This window comes from Chionomys nivalis, chromosome 8 (genome assembly GCF_950005125.1).
Source record: "Chionomys nivalis chromosome 8, mChiNiv1.1, whole genome shotgun sequence".
Lineage (NCBI taxonomy): Eukaryota > Metazoa > Chordata > Mammalia > Rodentia > Cricetidae > Chionomys > Chionomys nivalis.
This window is the reverse complement of record NC_080093.1, coordinates 33,933,486-33,957,295: the sequence shown is the minus strand read 5'-3', so window position 1 is coordinate 33,957,295 and position 23,810 is coordinate 33,933,486. Positions and strand designations below refer to the sequence as shown.

Below are 23,810 nucleotides of genomic sequence, written 5' to 3'. Positions count from 1 at the left end.
TGTTAATAATTATTCCTTGAACTAGAGGCGTAGCTTGGCAGCAGAGTACTTGCCTAGCATAGTCAAGGTTCTGGGTTCAATCCCCAGTACTGCAAAAATAGTCCTTTTTTGGAGGGGTTTAAAACTTAGATATAAGTATTTTGTTTTCCATTCTTTTTAGAAAAAAGTACATACATTCCTCACCATGTTAATGATATCCCCATTAAGTGTTTGTTTTTGTTTTGATGGCGTGTCAGGCAGCCAAGACTAGCCTCCAACATGATATGTGGTTGACAGTCACTAGAATTTATGATCTTCCAGCCTTTGCTTCTAAAGCACTGGGATTAAAGGCATGTATTATACTATGTAGGGTTCACGTGGTATTGAGGATTGAATGCAGGGCTAGTTAAATACTAGTAACTGAGACAGGATCTTGCTATACAGTTCAGACTGCCCTTGAATTAATGTCCTCCCGTCTCAGCCTCCTGAGTGCTGGGATTACAATAAGCATCTCCAAAGATGGTTTAAAGTGTGGGTGGGCTTGCCCCCTTTAAACCCCCTTCTGCTGGGGATCAAACTTAGGGCCTGATGCATGCTGGGTAAGCACTCAACCACTGAGAACATCCCTAAGTTTGCTATTCTAAATTTTACCAAACACCAAATTACCAAATCACCAGATTGAGTCTGTTCCCACCAGCTCTACTGTTTGATTTTACTAGTATTTCTTATAAATAGCTTAAAATGAACTTCTACATTTTTAAATATGATTTTGCCATTTGATAGGAGATTAAAAAATTCACATCTATTGTGAAAAATTATATTTTGGCTTGCTTCCAACATACATTCTTAGGATTAATTACACTTGTTACTGTATTTATTGTTTCTCATTCCTTTGCTGGATTTATCAAATTTTTAATTCAATTCCCCTTTTCTTCTTGGCAATTTAAAATTTACTTGCTCACAGTTATTGTTGTACTTTAAATCAATTTTAAAAATCTTTCTTTTGTTGCAATGCTGGGGATCAATCCTAGGGCTTTTCTATATCCCCAACTATATTTTCTCCAGTAAAAACAAAAAGACTACATGTGTCCCTCATACCCAGGTATTTTCCTCATGGCTCACTGTAGCATACTCAAAGATTTATCAATCAAATCTTCCAAGAAAAAAGAGCTGCCAGCATGGTAGTGTGGAGAAAGAGAAGAGAGAGAGAGAGAGAGAGAGAGAGAGAGAGAGAGAGAGAGAGAGAGAGAGAGAGGAGAGAGTGTGTGTGTAAACATCTCAACTAACAGCTAACATCTTCTGGGTTAGCCTACACAGGGAGTCAGCCACCCTAGGTCAGAACCTCTTTGGGGCATCCCTTTCTGTGGTCAGATGACAAGGCAGTGTTCTTTTTCCCTTACACAGCTAGGTCAGGCTCTGCGGTTTTTTCATGGGAACGTGGCCTTGTGCTTCCTCAAAGCTTGTTTCAGCTTCCCTGGGTACTTTATCAGAGTACCATAAGCTTAAAGCAACAACTTGGTTTCCCCACAGTTTTCAAGGCTGAAAGTTCAGAATCAAGGCTTCTTGCCGGGCCATGATCTTTCTGAGGTTCTGGGGAGACCCATGCCTTGCCTCTCCCTAACTTTGGGTGGTGATCATTCATCTTTGCATTCTTTGCCTTATACTTCATCACCCAAGTCTTGCCCTTTTTCATCCACAGCATGCTCACTAGGTATCCCCCTCTACAAACGACATCCTCATTTCTGAACCATTCCTACTTAGAGCCTAACCCGACAACTTCATCCTCACTTGAGATTGCATGTACAAATACTTGAAGTAAGGCCATGTGTGTGTGTGCGTGTGTGTGTGTGTGTGTGTGTGTAGGAGAGCACAATTCTCACAACACAGTTAACTCCTTGTAAATATCATGCACTCAATATTTAATAACCAAAACATAAATATCATACACCTGCTTCTAGAGAACCCAACCTGCAACCTCTCTAACCTCCCTTTTCTCTTCCTTAGCACAGACAGGCACATTTGGGATGCTTTCCATTCTCTCTTTTCCCACTCTATTCCATCTCACACACACATTCTCATTGTCAGCGCTACTTCTGCTTCAAGGAGTCTTAATGATTGACGGCTCAGTCACATTATCATCATTTAGACTTGACCATACATGGTGATGGCTGACTGTTATTGTCGACTGGGCTGGATTTAGACTCATCTAGAAGACATACCTTAAGAATCTGTAAGAGATTCCAGAGAGGTTTAACTGGGGAGGGAGGACACATCCTGAAGGTGGTGGCACTATCCTGTGGGCTGGGGTTTGGACTGAGTATAAAGGGGAAAGGAGAAAGTGAGCTGAGCAACCAATGTTCATCAGTCTTGGCTCTCTGACTACGGTGATCATCTGCCCACATTCCTGCTTCCATGCCTTCCCTACCTCATGGATGGTAGCCTCGGGGGCTGTGGAGCAAAGTTAACCCTCCCTTTCTTGGACTGCTTTTGTCCGGTAGCTTGTCACAGCAAAGCAAAAGGTACCTAATACATTTGATAGGCTGGCTGCTTACTATTTTCTTTGGTTCTTTGTCTCGCTATCCTGAGGCTTTTGGTTCAATTCTCACTTGATGGAAATACTTCTGGTAGTTCCTCCAGGAGCAGCACATCTGTCCTTCATCCCTATGAAAACATCTTTTGGGCAGTAGAAGGTTCTTAGCTCCCTAGCCTTTTCTTTCATCTCTATTGGGTCCCTCATTTATAGGTTCACGTTCACGTTAGGGCCTCATGAGCCTGTGTTGGGACTCACTTCTCTTCATCATCTGGAAAGCTGTGTGTTTTCCTTTTCAACACACAGTTCAAAATTCCCCAATGACCAGGCTTTTGTTTGTCATTCATCTTCCCTGGTGAAGTGAAATTGACAAGAAACTACTGTGTGGAGACCTCAGTTGGCAGCTATTTGATGATCTGACAGAAACCACGAGGAACATGTAGATGCTGTCAGTGAGGAACAGGCAGTCCTCCCGTGAATGGCATTCTTCACAACCAACATTTTGATAAGAACTGGACAGGGTTGCATTCATAGTATCGGCAAGGGCACAGAATGCAGAAAATCCAAAGGCTGCTTAAGGAAATAATTTCCTTAGGAAATGTGTTGAAATGCAATCTGACCCATGATTCCAAGTTAAAACACATTAAAAAAAAACTTCTGAAATTATACAGAGCCATCTTCTACTGTATATAGTCAGATACTGAGATCGAGAGCTGGTTAACATAACACAAGCCAAGAAGTGAGAAGGTCTGCTGTCGTTTGTGAAACTGATTCCATACCCGTGGTTCTGTTGTGTACTCTCTGGATCCTGCACCTGTGTTTCTGGTGTGTACTATCTGGATCCTGTTATCTTAAAGAACAAATAATTTAGGAACTGGGGAGAAGGATCAGTTGGTAAAGTGCTTCCTGTATGAGCACAAGGATTTGGGTTTGGTCTCCTCACCCAGGTAAAATGCCAGGCATGGTAGTGGCACATACTTGTAATCCTAGTGTTGGGGAGGCCAGCAGGTAGAGCTCTGGAGCTCACTGGCCAGTCAGCATAGTGGAATTGGTTGGCCAGGGTCCACTAAGAGACTGTCTCAAAAAACTGGGAAGATGGATCCTGAGGAACACCTGAAGTTGGCCTCTGACTTCACGTGTGTGTACACTAACATATGTCTGTGCTCACACACTTTTGGCCTGACACACATATATCCTCTCATGTACAAAAAGGATAAATCATTTATACTATCCTTTTAAATTAAAAAAAAAATTAATAGAGAATGTGGTACCAATCTGGCCACAAATTCCTAAGCTCAAGTGATTCTCCTGCCTCTGACTACCGAGTGCTAGGTTGACCAGTAAATGCCATCAAAGCTTAATGACTGAGATTTTCATTTCATTATGAGTCACTATGACAAATGGAATGATGTCACACACATTATCTCACTTAATATTGCAAACAGCTTCTCAGCATTCCTCAATTCAGCCTTTGTTATTGCTTTAATATTTATTTTTACTTTTAATTATGTGTATGCAAGCTTCTATGTGGAGGTATATGCATATGAGTTGAAGCTGCCCATAGAAGGTGCCGGATATCCTGGAGCTAGAGTTACAGGTGGTTGTGAGTCACTGGATGTGGGCATGAGAAATCAGGTCCTCTGCAAGGTTTTCAATAGTTGAGCCATCTCTTTAGCCCCTAAAGAAATCGGGATACAGTCATTTTAATTTTCTTAGGGCAGGTACTCTCGTTGGAAGTTGATTTGGGAAAAGGAAGCCATGGTTGGTAAATGAACCTAGTGACGGCCCCCATCCCCATCTCAAGGACCCCCTACTTCAGTGTGGAAATTTTTGAAAACTCAAATTCTTGAGCCACAAAAGCAAGTAACTAATTACTACGCATGCATAGCAAGAATAATGAACCACCGTTTTCAGCATGCCTTCCAGGCTTGGAGACCACATAAACCACTCTAACTACTAAAGGAACACTTCAAGAGTGTTATCAGAGGCTACTAGAGAAAGCAGAACCACATGGAGTCAAGAGAAGGAATTTAATGCTTGGAATTGGTTATCAAAGTGCTGGGTGAGTTGGAAAGCTAAGCAAGGGTTGGGTGTGCTGGTGCATGCCTTTAATCCTAGCACTTTGGAAGCAGGTGCAGCAGAATCTCCTGTGAGTTCAAGGCCAGCTTGGTCTATTGGTGAATTCCAAGCCGACCAAGGTTGTAATGGGAGAAGCTGTCTTTTAAAAAATGCTAAGCAAGAGGTAGTGGTTAAAGACAGGCAGAGATGGATGGGTACCATTAGGAAGTCACTATTGCTTTCAGGGTCAGAGGCTCATGGGGAGATGGTGCTAAGAGATTTGAAAAGTAGATGGTTCTGCTGAGGCCTGAACAACATGGCAAGAGCTGAGACATGGACTATAGTAACTTCTCAGCATTTTGGCTAAGATCGAGGATGTTTGGCTAGAATTTCCAGCTCACTCCTGCTTGATCCAGGAAGTCCCATTGCAATCTCTCCAAACCTTACCCTCTCAGAGATTCTCCAACAAAGAAAAGAGCCAAAAAGTCCAGTTCTAAATTCTTGGTGGCTACACCAGTTCCTCTCCTGAAGTTGCCAGCTGCCCAAGTCCCTGCTTAAAGTGTTCAGCTTTAGACCATACTTGAGTATAAATCCATCCTGTGGCAGAAACATCACCACCCCTTTGCCTACAACCTATATAAGCTTCCTGCTTTAGTTAGGGAGCCTCTGGGGCTGGAGAACTCACCCCGGAGTTCCTTTGCTCAAATAAATCTCTTCTTTTACTTTTACAGCTTGGCTTGATCTGGCTTGCTGGGGTACAGAAAAAACCTATTACCTGGCAGAATGCAGAAACTAAACCACAGTTGAGGATCCTAAGGAGCACCTGTTGAAACCATCTGATCCCAGAGACTACCTGAGCTAGGCAGATGGATTTGCTGTGCTAAAAACAGATTGGATCGAGAGAGAGACAGAGACCCAATTTGGATCAACCGTCTGAGCTCTTAAGGTCCAAATGAGGAGCAGAAGGAGGGAGAACATGAGCAAGGAAATCAGGACCACGAGGGGTGCACCCACCCACTGTGACAGTGGAACTGATCTATTGGGAGCTCTCCAAGGCCAGCTGGACTGGGACTGAATAAGCATGGGTTGAAACTGGACTCTCTGAACAAGGCGGACAATGAAGGCTGATGAGAAGCCAAGGACAATGGCACTAGGTTTCGATCCTAATACATGAACTGGCTTTGTGGGAGCGTAGCCTGTTTGGATGCTCACCTTCCTGGACCTAGATAGAAGTGGGAGGACCTTGGTCTTCATGTAGAGCAGGGAATTTGGACTGCTCTTCAGTATCGAGAGGGAGGGGGAGTGGACTAGGGGGAGGAGAAGTGGAGTGGGGATAGGGGGAGGGGAACGGGGGGAGGGGGCAATATGTGGGAGGAGGGGGAGGGAAATGGGAAACGGGGAGCAGTTGGAAATTTTAAGTAAAAAAGAATAAAAAAAAAACGATTTTCTACAAAGTTAAGATATGAGAAGGTTTTAAGTGAATCTCTCCAACTTTGGTGGAACAGCCCTCCTCACCCAAGCCATTTTCTATTATTGGTAAAGAATAAAGAACTGAAGTATAAAAAAAAAAAAAAAAAACAGATTAAGAGTGAGGAATGATGGACAGTGACAAAGACCAAAATGGCAATGGGAATGAAAGTGAGAAGGGAGATGGAGGTGAGGTGTCTAGGAACCACGGTTCTCAATGGAAAGAGGCTGGCAAAGGAGCCTCAGTATGACTCTAGCGATTGGGTAAGAGCTTCAATGGATCACAAGCGAAAGCTGCCGGGCTCTGCCTCTGGCCTCGCTGGCCTTAAGTGTGACAGGAAGAGTGAGGCTACGACCAGGACAGAGGTGGGAGAGGCGAGGCTGGTCTTCAGATCTAATGCTCTTTCCAGCGTGGTAACACCCCTGCCCTCTAATAAATGAGTGGAAGACTAACACATATCATGCATTGAATTTGTAAATGCAACTGAAAGGTTGGCTTACAATATTTGTCTCCATAATATTCCACGGAAAAAAACGCATTCTACATTAGTGAGTCTTAACCTAGAGGGCATTCTTAATTTCCAAGGTTACAGGGGAGTTGTTTGAAACCTCCCAGCTACTGAATGTTTTAGATGCTATATCATACCTAGGGGCCATGCTGGAGGCCTTCAGCAGGAAGCCTCCAGTCCCAGATTCCCAGCTAGGTTCACAGACTTCAATCTTTTTAATCTGCCAAGATGAGTTTGAGGCAAGGTCAAACGAGGAGGGAAAGTGGCTAATTATCCAAGTAGGTCAACAAACAGACACCAGAGGTGAGGGATGCTAACTAGAAGCCCTTCCTGGTCTCCCCAGCAAAACAGCTCATTAAACACCAAGGAAGCGGGCTAACTAGGGCTAAGGCTGAACAAGGCTTCACAGCCTGGGTGTTCTGTCCATCTCTGCTGCGGACTCTCTGCAACCTCGGGCTCTCGTCCACTTCTCTTCTATCATGAGTTCTGCTGACCCAGTTAGGAGTTCTGCTGTGGTGCCACTGTCAAATTCCTCAGAGGCAGCCTCACTTCAATCCTGTTTGGAATGAGAAGGGGTCATGAATTATTTAATCAAGAGTGCTCCTGCCCTATGGAAATGGAGCTTCCAAAAGAGAGCTATAAGCGTTTTCACGCCATTGAGGCCGCAAGGGCATTCACATTTTCTAAATTCCTCAAAAACAAAAAGCAGATAAAATGCAGGGCCTTTGGTCATTTGTGCACGTCACTGCTAATCATTTCCACTTTAATCATTCTCTTTTCATGTTCATTATGAAAACAACAAATCAATCTATTCTTTCATTCATTCAATCAACGTTTAATGAGTATCACGTGTCAGGTCGTGAGTCTGGCTCCGGGGCCATAATGACAAAGACAGAGCCTAATTCTCAAAGAAATCACGTCAGTGGGAGGGAGGGAGTGAAGGAGGAAGGAACATGCAAACGGCTACACACACTGTGGCATGTGCTTTGCTCCGGAGTTTTGCAGGAGAACTGGGTCAGTCCAGTCTGGTAGGGTCACAGAAAGCTCCATTTCTATATCTGAGGAGCACAGAAATTGACCACAAGCAGATTGCAGGGGACACAAGGTGAGAGGCAGTCAGCCTTGCTGGGAAGGAAGCGCCGCTGCCACAACCCTCCCAGGGAGTTTGAGAAGAAGCACAGCGTCCCTCAACAAAGCATTTGGATACCAGCGACAATAACAAAGATGTAGAAGGGGAAAAGATTTAAAACAGCAATGGGTCATTCTCCAAGGCGTAAAGATAATCACCAAAACCACACCAAACTGAAAATAACTCTTGACATGGTTTCCAAAGTTAGCAAAGCCGACACTTTTAAGACAGGGAAAAATAAACCCTCGTGTTATATTCAGAAATCCCATCCTCAGGTTTTTAAAGAAAATAGTATTTCTATAATCTCTTAAGTGCAGAAAATTTGCATGCTCTATGTCTATACAATGGAAGCCACACATAATCACATAATACATATGTCCAGACATATGGTATGTTACAGGTTTATATGAGAAGTTGTAAAAATAGAACCAGAATCTAATACTCAACATAAAATCTCTCCTATTCTTAAGGAGAAAGATAATTTAAATGAGGCTCCAGTCTGTATTTCTAATATTTATATGACCAAGCCACTGCCAAAACCAATTCCAGATGACAGCACCTGCTCTCTTTGAATCCAAATGGAGATCAATCAAAACAAATTGTAGGCTCTTACATTCTCTCATAAAACACATGCATCAGCCCTCAGAACGGCTCTCACAAAGTGAACAAACAGAACGGCTTTAAAGGGTGATAACAAAAGGCTCGGCGTAAAGCAACACACTTGTAATTCATTTTCCCAACAAAGGTTATGCCAAAAGAATTCATAAGCCTTTTCAAGGCCGTTGCACCACGAGCAACGGACAGAAGGAAGTTGCTGGCAAAAGCAGCTCCAAGTCACGTGCTGCCTTCAGCTCAGCATCACACACAGTCTCTCAGGGAAACACCACCACTGCCGTGACAGCCCCCACCCACCTTGTTTTTAAATCCACCACACACAAAGACCAAACATCCTTGTGGATATATGGCAGGCATGCCAGAAGGAGGGAAAAACCAGCCAGGAGAGTAAATACATATAAAGTCATGAAGTTTGGCATGTGGAAGAGGACTCTAGTAACATTAAAAAATATTATTTAAAAATACCCTTCTGGTCACACGGGGGGGGGGGATAATCGCGACAAACCTCAGAAAGTGGACTTCTCTCCTCTCCATATAATTCTTCTACAGTCTCTGACTCACTGATTATAAGACATTTGGCAAAGGGCTGACTTCAAAGTATCAAATCTTAAAGGGAATATGTACGTTTTCATTTTTTCTCTTCTTTATAATTTGCTTTCAATCTTCATTTGTCTTCTAAGCTGCCCCCTTTATTTTAAGCGTCCATGCCCCAGAAACTACTCAATGACATATAAACCATACACAGGTAAAGCCAGTTATGACCAGAAGACAAGTTACCCTGGTTGTATACGTGGCTCTGCTTCTGCTGCATTCTACAAAGTACTTATGGGATGAGTTTGTCTTCTTTTGTGAAAGTCAAAGCAACACAGGTCTTCCATAGGTCAGAAATATTACTATATAAATATTACTATATAAAGGACAGCAGGTCGATGACCCTAAAGAATCTCGGACGAAGCAGGTATTAGGCCTCCTCTTGTCAGGAAGTCTGGAAGAACACAGCAGGGGAGTTGGAAAGACCTTAAAGACATTTGTGGGAGAGGATGGAAAATCCAGTTAAGGAAAGGGAAACTGTATGCAGGAGGGCAATGTTCATCCAGGAAAACAGTAATGTTTTTCTATGGCTCTGGTCTAACAATACGCTTAACTGCTAGAGTTTTTATTGGACTGATAAAACTGCAAGACCAAAAGCAATCTGGGGGAGGAAACGGTTTATTTTACCTTACCCTTCCAGGTCACAGTCCATCCATCAATAGGGGAAATCAGGGCAGAAACCTAGGCAGGGAAGGAACCTGGAGGCAGGAACTGCAGCGCAAGCCATGGAGAAATGCTGCTGACTGGCTTGTTCAGCTTGCATCCTTATACCATCTGGGACCACCAGCCTAGAGAAAGCAGTGGCACCACCTACCTAAGGGTAGCACCACCCACAATGGGCTGGACCTCCAACATCCAATCAAGCCAATGGGCCAATCTGGTGGGAGCACATTCTTAAGGTTCTCTCAACTCTAGTTTGTATCAAGTTTACATAAAACTAACCAGCATAACAGGTAAGAAATAACAGAAACGATTTTGAACGACACACAAACATAAGTGTCTAGTTAGAGGGAAAACAGTATCAGAACGATGACTTAAGATACGCTTCTCAGCCAGAAGGGCATTTCATTTACTCACTTCCTCCAGGACTCTTTTACACGGGGCACATTGGCAATTATAAGAAAGAGTGAGACAGTTCCTGTTGTCAAGGTACCCAACTGAGAAGCCAAAACACAAGCGCAGTAATAATGAGGTTGTCCTTAGCAGGATTAGGAGCTAATGCCTTCACTTGGCTTTGCTTCTAACAAGTATTCAATCATCACAGTTAGAGGGCTCATGTGTAATGTTATAAAAAATGCAATAAAAAATTCAAAGCCAAAAAACTCAAGGCCAACAGATCATAAATCAGTTACTAATCACCAAATAATAAAATTCTACAGAACATTTGACATGTGCTTGGCTCTGTGTAGGTTTAAGACATGGGAGTTGAATGAGCCAATGAACCAGGAACTGAACAGAAGAATCAAGGCTAAAAAGGGGGCAAAACAAGGAGGTGTGGAGGTAAGGGCGGGGGGAGACAGAGATCTAGAGTGTGCAATCTCAAGGATAAGCAATTTGTCAGAGCAGCTTAAAAAGAGCCATTGGGAGCTGATCATGGTGTGTCTGGTGAGAGACAAAGATTATCCTGACCTTCAGGGTAGGTCAAGCTGAGGGAATGTCGGTTGCAGACTAGATGGCCTAGGGAGGCAGCCACATGCACCACACATAAAGTACATCTGCTAAAAACTGCTTAAGAGCAGAAAAGATGCAATGGGAGACGAGAGTTAGAATGCAGATGGAAACTTCTGCGCTAGTATCGTGGTGAGACGCAAAAGCTCTGAGTCCAGCTGAAGACGAAAAAAGTAACCCTTTGTGGGGTGGGTCATGGAAGCAGCTCAGCATCTGGGGCTGGGAGTTTGGGGTTAAGTCAAAGGTGTCTAGGTTTTCAAGCTTCGCTAACTGCTGAAGCTTATAGGAGTCTCGAGAACCTTTCCCTTTGCCCACAGGTAGTTCTGGCTGATGAGAAGTGGAGGAGGGACACTCCACTTAGGTTAAGCCAGCAGGTCTGTATTTCTACAGAACCTCCACAATGGAGACTGGGGGTTTTGAGTGGCACAGGCTCTGGTTTTGTCATGTCATACATAGCTAGGATTATAAGAGAGTAGAGGTCAGGACTTGGGAATTTATAATAGACTGCAGAAAGACAGACAGAGCCACATGACCTTCCAACAGTGTTCCATCGAGCCATTCTCCCTAGCTAGTTGGAGGGCCTCGTATCTCTATAATACATCCACCCCATTCTTCACAGCTCTTTGTAGGACAAAAACTCTCCATGAGCTGGTATAATCCTGTCACCACCCAAAATAGCATGAATAATAAAAACCCAGAGTCAGATATGGGGGTTCAATCTGGAAACCAGAAAAGCAAAGCAGCCAAGCCAGTAGAGAAGTCTCACCTCTACCAAGAATGGGTGACTGCAGACTAAGCAGACTCAGCCTCTCTCCTGCCATTTTATATTCCCATTTAGTGCTGGGATTAAAGGTGTATGATTCCTGGTACTGGGATTAAAGGTGAGGCACCACCACCTGGATTTGTTTCTGCATTGATCTTGTGTAGCCCAGGGTGGCCTTGAACTCACAGAGATCCATCTGCCCCTGTCTCCCAAATCCTGGGATTAAAGGTGTGTGCCACCACTGTCTGACCTCTAATAGCTTAGCTTTGCCCTTCCAATCTTTAGGCAAGTTTTATTATTAAAACATAAATAAAATATCACTATATTTCCTCTTTTCTGTCTAAAATTTTAAAAAGGCTATATCTAAGAAAAATCACATATAGTAAGTGCAATAACTATATACAATATATACAGATAATAAGTATATCAACAATGTCTAGTCCATTTGTATTTGATAAATTCAGAGAAAATACTCCATAGCTAGTTTATCTTGGCAAGTCTAAAGTCCTGTACCTAACTTACTTTCTATCATAACTTGCTTTCTGCATCTGGTAAACTATAACTATCTAATCTTCAACTCCCTCAGAGACCCAAGAAGGAAATAATGTTAACTGAGTAAGCAGGAAGTGCAAGCTACTTCCAAAATATGTGAGAAATGATAGAAACATCTGGCTGCCTGAACAGTTACCCAAAGTTCCTCAGCCATGTTGGGGCACCTCTCCTCGGTCTACAGCCCTAGCATATTCAACAAACTTTTCTGTGGAGCAGGATATTCTGAAAGGCTGTTTCTCCTTGACTTATGGTTTGACAATCACTTTATTAAGGCAGAAAGGGGAGATGATGTGGGATGCCCCTCTGTATGCTATGACTATGTCTTATTACCATTGCTTTCTCAAAAAGCTGCTTTGGCCTATGGCAGCACAGAATATAGCTAGGCAGGAAAACTAAACTAAACTGAATACACGGAGAAAAAGGCTCAGTCAGGCAGACACCAGGTAGCCAAACAAGATATGAGGTAATAAACCACAAGGCTCGTGGTAAACTAGAAAATAATAGAAATGAGTTAATTTAAGATATAAGAGCTAGCTAGGAATATACCTGGGCTGTTGGCCAAACAGTGTTGTAATTAATAATAATTTTTGTGTGATTATTTGGGTCTGGGTGCCCGGGAAATGAAAGCACAGTCTCCATTCACAATCCTAACCTCCAGATTTGTTCCCCTCTCCACCCAGTTATTTCTAAAATGACAAGTTATGCTGGCTGGGTGGGCAGAAACAGTCTGTGAAGCCACATTGCCAGTTTTAATGATGGCACTGTCCTCCTCCCACAAGCTGCATGGCCTGGTCAAACACTCTGTCTCTGACCACTGCATCATCATCTGAGAGCAGGAAAGAGCGCTGTGCTCTCTGCCTGAGCTGTAGGGAGTGTTCAACACAGACAGCCCAGCTGTGTCACCAGCAGGCAGCATTTATTCTGTGCATTGTGCATTGTTACTAGTTGTAGCCACACTCACACGGAGAATGAGCAGAAGGCAACAGTGATCCCATCACCGCAGTTTCTAAACCCTCAGTTACAAGATGCTCCAAGACGTGAGGCTCCGAACAGCGTGGTATCCTGCGCTACCTGGCCACTCCAACCCCTACACTGCCCACTCAGAGCATAGGGCTTATATATAGATGGTACTTTGGCTTCCTGTCAACACTCACAAGGGCTCACTCCTTTACAAACTAGAAAGTTCTTAGCGGCCTCTTGCTTGTGCCTCCAATGTTTGTGTTCCTTGAACCAGCCTCTTCATGACCTGGTGTGCCCATCTTAAATGCTTCTTTTTTCTGAAGGCTTCCCAGTAGAACGCATGCCCCCACTATTCTGCTTATGATGTTTCCTCTCAACCACTCTTCCCAAAGCAGGTGCTTCAGTATAGTTCATGTTCCCAGCCTTTATTTATTTCCTTCAAAACATATGTAACCGGGAGTGACTGTGTTATCTTTTTCTTTCTTTTGCAATTTCCCTTTGCCACAATGCACACTCCTTGAGGTCAAGGGCTTAGTGTGTACATTGTGGACTAACGTTTTTCATTAAACTCAATGGCTGGCGCTTCGTACATACTCAGGAATATTTGCAGGCCAACAGTTTATGACTATATAAGAAATTCATCCTAATTATCACTCCCAGAACTTTGTTAATTAGGCTTTTTAAACTAAAAAACTTCTTCCTTACAAAATGAGGCCAATATTAATAACAGAATCATTATACTTTGAGTGAGTTTAATTCAAATCTGAGTTCTAACAGATTTTTTTTTAACGTCAAATATCCACATTGGCTATTATGTGGCACTCCAACGGTCATTAAAGCCATAATGGATGCAAATTCATTTATTTAAAAACTTATGGTAGTAATGTAACTAATTGGTTACTACATAGCAATGTGGAAAATACTTAAACAAGCCCAGTGTGATGTTTTTACAGCCCATCTGTCTACTTAGTCTAAATCTATTTCTTTCCACTGGTAATCGGTCTTATTTGGCATCTCAGAACGTGCAGCCCAAGGTCCTCTCAGTGGAAAGACAGCAATATGCACAGTGATCTTCCACACACACAAAATCTAGAAGATAATCTGGACTGCCTATTTTTGTGCATTTTATCTCTTAATCTCTTTGTGGATCTTAATTTGCAAGTAATTAAATCCAAATCAGGGGGAAAGTATGCCACTGAGACAGGATACAGTTACAAGAACATCTGATTATGCCATATGTATGCCGCTTGCTTTCTGGGATAAAAAGGTTTAGCAATTTCCTAACAGAATAACAATTATCTTCTTTGAAAGAACGGAAGTATAGAGAAATAAAAACATCAAATTAAAATACACAAACACACACAAACCCTAACCCAAAATACCCTTATATTTTAAAACAAACATTGTGATTTTTGCTTGGGGCCCATAGTTTATTGCCATAAACATAGAAAATGTAGGGTACTTTGTCACATGCCTTTAATCCCAGGACTCAGGAGGCAAAAGCAGGTGGATCTGTGAGTGTCTTAGACCAGCCTGGTTTATGTATCCAAGCCATTCAGGGTGATACAGAAAGATCTCTAGTTTGGATCAATGGGGAAAAAAAGCCTTTCCCAGACTTTTTTTTTTAAATCTGAAATACAGACTATTTTCAGAGAACATTTGGTTTATTTTTCCAGTGACAAAAGAACTCTGAACTCAACTGCTAAATAAATCACCCCAAACTAAGAAATATTTTAAGAAGAAACAAAATGAAACCAAATTCACATACCCGGCGTTTTATATTGGCAAGGCCAATGTGGTGGGTTAGGATGAGAATGACCCCCGTAGACTTATATATTGGACTATCTGGTCCATAATGGTGGACTGTTTGGAAGGGTTTGGAGGTTTGTCTTATTGGAGGAGGGCTTTGAGGTTTTAAAAGTCCATGCCATTTCTACTTAGTGCTCTCTGCTTTCTACTTGTGGATAAGAATGTAAGCTCTCAGCTACTGCTCCAACACCGTATCTGCCTGCCTGCTGCTCCCTACCTTGAGGCTACTCCCTGCCATGACGGTCACAGACTCACCATCTGGAATTGTAAAACCCAATAAACTCTTCTATAGGCAGCCTTGATCAGGATGTCTCTTCGGCAACAGAAAAATAACAAAGACAGCCAGAAAGTCTTGTGGTCTTCAAATTTTAAATTTGTATAGTTTAAGTTTAAAAAAAAAAATTGAAAAGCTTCCCACAGAGACAGTGGCAGTTTGGCAGTTATGATATGTCACCATATCATAAAAGATAAAGAAATAACATTCAGCTATTAAAATGATAGAGAAGAATATCCAGAACAGCAATTACATATGCACTAGGTTTTTACCACTGATACAAAATGCTGAAGGCAAAACATCTTAAGGGAGGCAAATAGGAATTTTGACTCATGGTGTCAAGTTTCAGTCCATCAAGGTAGGAAGGACATGGAGGAACGTAACAGTTCCCATCATGATGGCCAAGAAGAGCGAGAATGCTATGTGGGAGGGCTCTCTCCTTTCCTTCCTTTATTCCACCTGGGCTTCTAGCTCACTGAGTCCCCACATTTAAGGCAGTTCTAGCTCCCTCAATCATCTTTAGAGATGCCCTGGAGGACACACCCAGAGGTATGCTTTAGTCCTCTAGATGCTTCTCAATCCAATTGCGTTGACAAACAAGGTTAACCAACAGTGTATTACAAGGGAGGAAAGCAATCAACAGAGCCAAGTATATAATAGGAGACAGATAGCACCTGTCTATTAGTTATTCTCACAGTTAACGATGCACCTTTATCACAAGCTCCATTTTCATGTTATTGGGGGCTTTGATTTGATTCTGTAGCTCACAGTTGTTACACCACTCCTGGGTGCTTGGCTGTTTTGTGCGGCGGACCATTTGCTGTTTTGACTATTCCATGGACACTTTGAGAAGATTCTACTGCAACCACAGCTGCTTGCTACTGATGCACTACTTGAGCTCAATAATGTATTTTTTAGAGATGGTTGTTTCACATAATCACATCAGATGCTTTCCCATTACATGTCTTACCAAGCACGAGAGGTCATTTTATCCTGACTTGGGCTACTGAAAACCACCTCATCAAACAAACAGAAGACCTATCCTTGGTGTAAACACAATCCTTCATTTGCATGAGGGCCATAATTGACACCTTTGCTCAGGCTTGGGACTGTTTGGCTCACTCTTTGAGTCAACCAGAAGACATCCTCCAATGCTGCCTCTGGAGCTGCCACACTGGATGCATTGCCTTCTCCCAAGACTCTTTCCCGGACTCCCGTTTGTGATCTTTAACATTAGCAGAAAGGGTTGAACTGGTAAGATTAAAAGGAGATGGCAGAAGCGGAGGCTGAACCAGAATAGCAGTGAAGCGGCAGTAGCCACCGTCCTAGTGGCAGCCAAAGACTAGAACCTGTAGACCTGCGTTGCTGGAAGAGTGCCCCTTATTTGCTCATGATTTCTGTTAGGTAGAACAAAATAAAGTCTGTCTCCCCCTCCCTGTGCTGATGGGTAACAGTAGCAGGCTACGTCTGTGTGCAAACCACATATGTGTGTTTAGTCATAGAGGGTCTGGAACGATACACACGGGAAACAGTGGTAAGGCAAGGATGTCATTCGTTTCATTTCGAGTTCTTAAATGGAAGCTTATCTCTTATATCCATAGGGTATGTAACTGGCCTTAGCCTCTTTACATCTCTACTTCTAACCCTGTTCACATTGTTCAAATGCAAAACACATGAAAGTCTGCTCAGAAGTGAATGAGATTTAAGTGCCACTCCGAAATTTTCTAAAGTAAACAATACCACACACCATTTCTTTTCCCTTTTTATTACATTCATTTATTTGTAGGCATGTATGTGCCATTACGCAAGCATAAAATCAGAGGAAAACTTAAAGCTTCTCCCCTCCCACAAGTGGATGCTGGGGACTGAACTCAGGTGATCAGGATTGGTGGCAAGCCCCTTTATCTGCTGGGCTACCTCACAAACCCACAGATTCACTTCTTTTTAATTTAAATTTAATTTTTCTTTTTTCCTTTTTTTATTGTTTTTATTGATCTATACATTTCTCTCCCCTCCCCTCCCTTCCTCCTCTTCCCCCTTCTACCATGCTCTCAATTCTCTCAGAAGATCTTGTCTTTTTCACCTTCCTATGTAGATCCATGTATGTCTCTCTTAGGACCCTCTTTGTTGTCTAGTTTCTCTGGGATTGTGACCTGTAGGCTGTTTTTTGTTGCACTATATCTAAAAGCCAGTTATGAGTGAATACATATTATATTTATCTTTCTGGGTCTGGGTTACCTCACCCACATCAGACAGAGGATTGATCTCCAAAATATAAAAAAGAACTCAGAAAACTTGACATCAAAAGAACAAATAACCCAATAAAACAAATGGGGTACAGACCTAAACAAAGAATTCTCAACAGACGAATTTCAATGGGCTGAAAGACACTTAAGGAAATGTTCAACATCCTTAATCATCAGAGAAATACAAATCAAGACAACTCAAGAGTCCATCTTATACCTGTCTGAATGGCCAAGATCAAAAGTACTGATGACAGCTTATGCTGGAAAGGATGTGGGGTAAGGGGAACTTTTCCATTGCTGGTAGGAGTGCAAATTTGTACAGTTGCTTTGGAAATCAGTATGACCATTTCTCAGAAAATTAGGAAACAACCTACCTCAAGATCCAGTAATACCATTGTTGGGTATATACCCCAAAAGATGCTCAATTTTACCACAAGAACATGTGCTCAACTATGTTAACAGCAGCATTATTTGTAATGAGCAGATCTTGGAAACAACCTAGATGCCCCTCAACCAAAGAATGGTTAAAGAAAATGTGGTACATTTATACAATGGAGTACTACTCAGTAGTAAGAAATAATGACATCTTGAAATTTGCAGGCAAATGGATGGATCTAGAAAAAAACCACACACAATTTCTAAGCCATGAAAAGATGTGTGACCAGAGGCTAAACTGGCAGATTTCACAAGTGTTTGAAAATCTACGCAGAATTCTTGGCCATCAGAAAGACTGATTCCCTAGACTATGTACTATGAGTTTGGCTGAAAGATTCCCTAAAGTCAACACAGCCATCAGAGGGCACAGCCTATCAGGACACACACACTGCAGATCCACGGGCACCCAACACGCATCTGCCACCACCAGCAAACATGCACTGCACTTTCTCCACAGCTGAGAGTCAGCAGAAGGGAAAGAATGAACAAATGGCCCTTTCTTCGGGAAGTGTGCCACAAAGATAAGGGCATTCACATCATATGTACATACATAGTTACCTAGTTCAGATTTCTAAGATTTCCATTTGTTTGTTCCTAGTTTGCTCAATACTTTTACATTTTCTCCTTGCTAATCCCTATAATATTTTAAGGTAGAAACTACTCCCATTTTGTAGGTGAGAAACAAGCCCATAATATTAATTTGCCTACAATGACAAAGCTGAGATTAGGGAAGGAAATGCAGTTTTACCAGTCTGCAGAGGCTGAGCTCTTAACCCTCATGCATGCTCAGCCAGACATCTCACACACAGACATCTTACTCATCCTTGTACAGACACCTTTCACAACTCACATAGTCCCCCCACTCATGCTCACACTCAGACACATTCACATAAATTTGCACACACACACACACTACATACAGATACACAGTTATACATACCACACATACAGTTACACATACCACACAGACACATTCACACACTTATATACACTTACCCACACTCCCATACCACACAGACACACATACATCAAAGAAACACCATACGCACCACACACGGGACACACAGACATCGAACAGACATACTATACACACAGACACACACACACTCAGACATAGACACACCATATACAAAGACATACTCACATACGGCACATGGATACATGCACTTACATGTATACACACACTCACAGGCAGACATACATATTTACAGACAAACACACACACACACACACACACACACACACACACACCACATTCACACAAAGGCAGACACTAGGTTCAGGCAATAGGCATTTCCGTGACTCTGAGGGAACCCACAGTACCTATAGCAGAAGAGTCGGGGATGCTCTGCAGAGTGGTCTCTTGATAGAGTTTGAAGGATCAGTAATTCTACAAGGCATTCTTCCTTGTGGGGTATGAACATCGTCCGGCTGTCCCTAAGTCATCCACAAAGAATCAGAAGAGCCTGGAAAATGCTCTGGTGAGGCTTTATGATTAGAATACATTCGAGCAGCTGTGAGGAAAAATTCTACTCTGCTCTTATCCCACTATTCAGCAATAATTTTAAAATGAATTAAAAAACAAACAAACCTCTGCTTCTAAATAAAACCTGAGATCATGAACTACTTTAAAATTCACAGCACCCGCCAAAGAAGAAAATGTCTCTAGCCTAAGAAACTGGGCCAAACTTACAGAAATAATTGTGCCATAAAACTAAAGTAGAGAAAAAGTCCTAAAGGAAAATAACAAAGGGAAACATGCGCGGACACCGCATGAGGAAACGCATCGCAAGGTTTTAGTTCTAACAGTTAGCTCACGGTTGCAGTAAAAACACTCATTTATAGATTTTTTTCTACTACGAAATGAAAGTGGCGAGGGGAGAAAACTGCCAGTTGAATTTTTTCCGTGAATTTCTTTCTGAAATTACAATCATTTACATGTAAGAGAATATTTACTGTGAAGTGCTTCATAATAACTTATTAGGGAAGGAAGCGGGAGGTGACTTTTTGCTCCAGTTGCTTTCTGGCCTTAAGGATTCAAGTCCTTCTGACAGACCCCCTCCACCTGTCTTTCTGCTGTCTGTCTTTCCTCCATCTGACTTTCTGTTGTCTGTCTTTCCTCCATTTGTCTTTCCTCTGTCTGTCTTTCTCCCATCTGAATTTCCTGTCTGAACTTCTCCCATCTGTCTTCTCTCCATCTGACTTTTCTCCCTTCCAACTCTAGTTCTGCTCCTTTGATCCTCTTCACCCCTCTCTAATCAGGGTCCCACTCCCAGCGCTCCACTGAAATAACTCGCATTTAGAAAGTGACCTGCAACTCCCATGTCACTAAGTCCCTGAGCTCATTGACCAGTTCTCATCCTACCTGCACTGGACACACACAATCACTAACAGTGCCCATTTCTCCCGTGGCTTCCAGAGTGCAGCACTCTCTTGGTTTTTCTACTTCCCTTATCGCTCCTTCTCCATCTCTCTTGCTGACCTTTCAGTGTCATGGTGTACCTCAAGGCTTAGTTATTATTCTCTTTACCGGTGCCTAACTCTTTAGCAGACTCATCTGGTTGATACCTGTGTATTTGCAAAGTAGCCCTTTTTCCTGAACTCCAGACTTGGTCATCGTCATCTATTGCTTGTTTGACCCCACTCGTGTTGTGGGACAATGGTCTTTTACCCTGTCACTTGTATTATTTTTAATAAAATGCTGATTGGCCAGTAGCCAGGCAGGAAGTATAGACGGGGCAACAGCAACCAGACAGGAAGTAGAGGCCTGGTATCAAGAACTATGGGAAAAGGAAAGTTTCAGTCTGCAGTCGTCATCCAGACACAGAGGAAGCAAGAGGTAACTGCCTCGCTGAAAAAGGTACCAGTCACGTGGCTAACACAGACAAGAATAATGGGCTAATATAAGATGTAAGAAAGACTTAATGAGAAACCTGAGCTAATAGGCCAATCAGTTTATGATTAATGTAGACCTCTGTGTGTTTCTTTGGGGCTGAACGACTGTGGGATTGGGCTGGCCAGAAACCCCAGTCAACACACTCCCACTTGAATGTCTATTAAAGCTTGCCTTAAACAAACAAAAACAAAATATCCAAAATGTGGGTATCAATGATGTGTGTTTCCACAACTACAGCCCTGAAATCCCACCCCACTTACAGATTTCCAAGTCTCAGGTGATGGCAGCCCCAGTGTGTTCTGCTGTTGAGGTTCAGATCCACAGAACTGCCCTTGATTTCTTGCTCCCTTGATCCTGGCTACCTTAAACCTGCCAGCAGAACATGCTGGCTCTACCCTTAAAATACATCTCGAATTTAACTACTATTTCTGTTTTCCCTACTATCAAATTTACCCAAACCACCATCATCTCATACCTAGGTCGCCAAAAAGTTTCCTAATGAACCCCATTTTTACCCTGCCCCTAACCCAAACCACCATCATCTCATACCTAGGTTGCCAAAAAGCTTCCTAATGAACCCCATTTTTACCCTGCCCCTTTCCCTAAATCTATCCTCAACTTTGCAAGTGTCCCTTAACAAAAACTTAAAACGGATCATGTCATTTCTATGCTCAATTCCTCTGGTGGCTCTCCCTCAAAGTCAATAATCCCATGGCCCCCGTGTTTGGAACTCTCTACCCATCACTTCTCTAATCCCCTCACAGCCAATTTTTCCTTTCAAGCAACCTATTTCTAAATCTTAAACCTCCTTATTGTTCTTAATACATAGAAAATTATACTTTACATATACTTTACACACACAGAATTTCCTCCCCCCCTTTAGAAAATAAATAAAATGTGTGTTCTGCTGACCAGGGAAGTTGGCTTCTCACGTGAACATATCCCAAGAAACTAGCCAGTGGGAGGTTTAGAATAGGTTTTCGAATCAAAATTGCTTAATGAACTCTTAGGAAGCTATTAAGAGCTCAGCCACGTGACTAGACACCTTCTGCTAAGAATCTTACTGCATTCCTCTCACTTAAAGACAGTGTCCCCAAGTAAGTGCTTAATGACCAGGTTTTCAATCAACTGCTGTCAGTCAATGGAAGAAGGAGAATCTCATCACAAATATCACAAAATCAAAACAAAACCAAAATATCATCCATCCACTTATCTATTGATTCATTTACTTAATAAAAGCTTGGGTAATTAATGTGCTATGCTCAGGTCTTAGGAACAAAAGTAAAAGACTGAGTTCTGACTTGCATGGGGAAAAGGCAAGGAATTACACAAACAAAATGCAGTCCACTGTGGTTTTGATAAGGAAAGGTCCTGTCTATGTGACGATTCTCAAAGAGAGCTCTGGGAGGACCAGAGGCCATCAGAACCACTGTGCCCCTTTAGGTAAATTTTAAAGAGTTAGTTAAAGGGCCAACTAGGGTGCAGGAGAAAGGAGAAAGTCATGTTAAGGAGAGGACAGACATCCTTGCCAGAAAGCACAGGCAGACGTGGGAGCAGGAACTTCAGGCAACTGTGTGGGAAGTCCTGGGATCCAGTGGCTATGTGGAGGAGGAAGGCTGTCTCTCACGCTGCTTGTTTTGATTTAATCTTAGAATTAAGTGGTAGTCATTAGAGGTACACATGCAAGCTCATTTCAGAAGTCTCTGTACTAAGCAGTATGGTAAGCAGTATGGTAAGTGAGGCCTTGAGGGCAAATGATATTTCAATTCAGGTTGTAAGAGTTTTTTTTTTTTTTTTTTTTTTTTTTTTTTTTTTTTTTTTTTTAAATGGTAAGAGTGAATTGTAATTCTTGATCTCAAGTCACCTGGCACTTAATACTATTGTCTTTATTTGCTACCTCCTCATCCAGTGGACTCAAAATAGAGAACAAGGGAGTGACTTGAAGTAATTCCTAAACATATCCTGACTTTAAATCTTAGAGGAAGGGAGAAACGAAGAATAAATACATGTTCCGATAAGTCACACTATACTCTCCTCACAGAAGAGCCCTGTGGGACAGCTCCTTCCAGACGACATTTACTGATGCTAAAAGAAATACCTGCTCCTTCAGTGACAGCCCATAGATCTCACTCAGAGGGACAGGCACTGACTCTGAATAGCTATTTGTCACTCGAGTTTCGGTGATCCTGCATGGCAACACTGAAATTTTTCTTTGTCCTTTAAGTGAGGGAGAAGAATAATTACCTCAAACAACTAACTTGCTTTGCTAGGGCAGCAAGGCTCTTTCTCCATTGTCTTGGTCCACAGCTGCCTGTTTAAGTCAACCTTAGAGGGCAGTCAGGCCATGGGGACCCCAGTAGGCAACTGGAAGAAGCCTACTGTGGTGGTCCTGTCTCACTGCCACAGATGTGAAAATGGGCTCTTGGGTTCCCACTTTGAACCATGTTGACTTATATTTTTGTTAACAAGTGATTTTTATACTGCTACCAGTATTCTAGAAGTTCAAAAAAGACAAACTAAAAATTAGGAACAAAAGGCTTGTGGCACAGCTACCACATCCTCTTGAAGGGCAGAAGTTGAGATGGAGGAGTTTGTTAAAAATCAAATATAAAATGCTATAAAAGTGCAATCATTAGCTGGGCAGTGATGGTGCATACCTTTAATCTCAGCAGAGGCAGAGGCAGGTGAGTTCGAGGGCAGCCGTGTCTACAAAAGCTATTTCCAGGACAGGCTCCAAAGTTACAGAGAAACCCTGTCTTGAAAACAAAACCAAAATAAAACAAAACAAAAAGAGTGCAATAGTTCCTGTGTGTGTGTGTCTGTACATGTGTGTCCACATTTCAGTAGGCCTTGTAAAAAAGAAAAAAAATCCAGCCTACCTATTTAAGAAAACTGAGAAAGGAAACAGGGGAGGAAGTGGGAGTAGGTATTAAATGGGATTGAATTCAAAGGGTTTAGTAAGGAACATGATGTGACCTTAATGCTAATTACCAATTCTAAAATATATTCAAAGGGAAATTTTCTTGGTTTGAACCCTTTTTACTCAACAATGAGGTAATATTTCTTCTATGAAGTAAAGTTAAAAAATGAGAAAAGTTTCTCAAAGACTCCACATTTAAATGTCTTATGGAGGGCTGTGGGGGTGCTTCTGTAAAATAAGTGAAACTTATTATTTAGGTAGAAGTAAGAAGTTTGGGATTATTTTTAAATTCTACTATGCTTTCCTTTAAAATTTTACCTTTTTAACTTACAGAGGTATTTTTGAAGACAAGGTCTCACTGTATACCACTGCCCGTGCTATACGGACGAGGCTGGCTTCAGACTCAAGA

The 23,810-nt window shown here is 42.2% G+C and overlaps 1 protein-coding gene across 3 annotated transcripts in view; it reads right to left on the bottom strand.

Moving 5' to 3' along the window:
• Pip5k1b (phosphatidylinositol-4-phosphate 5-kinase type 1 beta) overlaps positions 1-23,810 on the bottom strand; it is a 265,393-nt gene that overhangs the window by 157,959 nt on the left and 83,624 nt on the right. The gene's annotated exons all lie outside the window — the stretch shown is intronic.